Source organism: Penaeus monodon, chromosome 31 (assembly GCF_015228065.2).
Source record: "Penaeus monodon isolate SGIC_2016 chromosome 31, NSTDA_Pmon_1, whole genome shotgun sequence".
Classification (NCBI taxonomy): domain Eukaryota; kingdom Metazoa; phylum Arthropoda; class Malacostraca; order Decapoda; family Penaeidae; genus Penaeus; species Penaeus monodon.
In genome coordinates this window covers 13,291,206-13,292,005 of record NC_051416.1, presented here as the reverse complement: position 1 = coordinate 13,292,005, position 800 = coordinate 13,291,206, and the positions used below count along the sequence as shown (strand labels likewise).

Sequence of the window (800 nt, the reverse complement as noted above, 5' to 3'; positions counted from 1 at the left end):
TTTGTGCAGTCGTATCTGTATCTGTGTGTACCCTGTCTTCCCCAGATACACCTTTTAACAAGATAATCAAATCTATCCTCTTTGTCCTAATACAACGCCTCATACCTAACCAAATTAAGATTCCTTTACACAACACTAGTCTTAAAACATCTAAATCACGCAATAACGCCACCATATTCTTTATCTCGTATCTATTTCATATCTAGCATAAGAGTGCCAAGGGGGAGGGGGGTCAAGTGTGTAAGACGAGTGGCAGGCTTGGCACTACCTGTAGGGAGTGCCAACCCCAAGTGGGAGCAGGTAGTCAGGTTGTCAGGTTGCCTTACCTGGTAGCCAGAGCGGTATCCCCAACCAGACTGGTGGACATGGTACCCAAGGAGAAACGAGGTCAAAACACACGGACACGGATAAATGAACAGAGAACACACATTGCACAAACACGCAGGTACCTTTGATATCCCTTGTTTATTCAATGGTTAAACGAATATGTTTTTTTGTTTTATTTTAGTTTTATCATTTTATCTTCATATCCTTTTATTATTCTGGTGCATTCCACTGTGTGCATATATAGCACATTTTTAACCTCTAACCGTGATTCATAGTAACTTCTCAAGCAAGTCAAAGGTCTCTGCATGTCGTTTTACAAAAAGAAAAATGCTTAAAGTGCCTTAAAATACTTAAAACCTGTCAAAATTACCTAAAACACGCTTGCTTAACAACTCTTTCCCATTACCTCAATGTCCAATTAATGTTTAGTTATATCCTTTCATCATGCCCATTAGAAGATCTTTTGAGAGGGA

At 39.5% G+C, this 800-nt stretch overlaps 1 protein-coding gene across 1 annotated transcript in view; it reads right to left on the bottom strand.

Annotated features, from left to right (window-relative positions):
• The window catches only part of LOC119592898 (collagen alpha-1(I) chain-like), a gene marked incomplete at its 3' end in the record, with an annotated part of 11,365 nt that overhangs the window by 6,422 nt on the left and 4,143 nt on the right, over nucleotides 1-800 (bottom strand).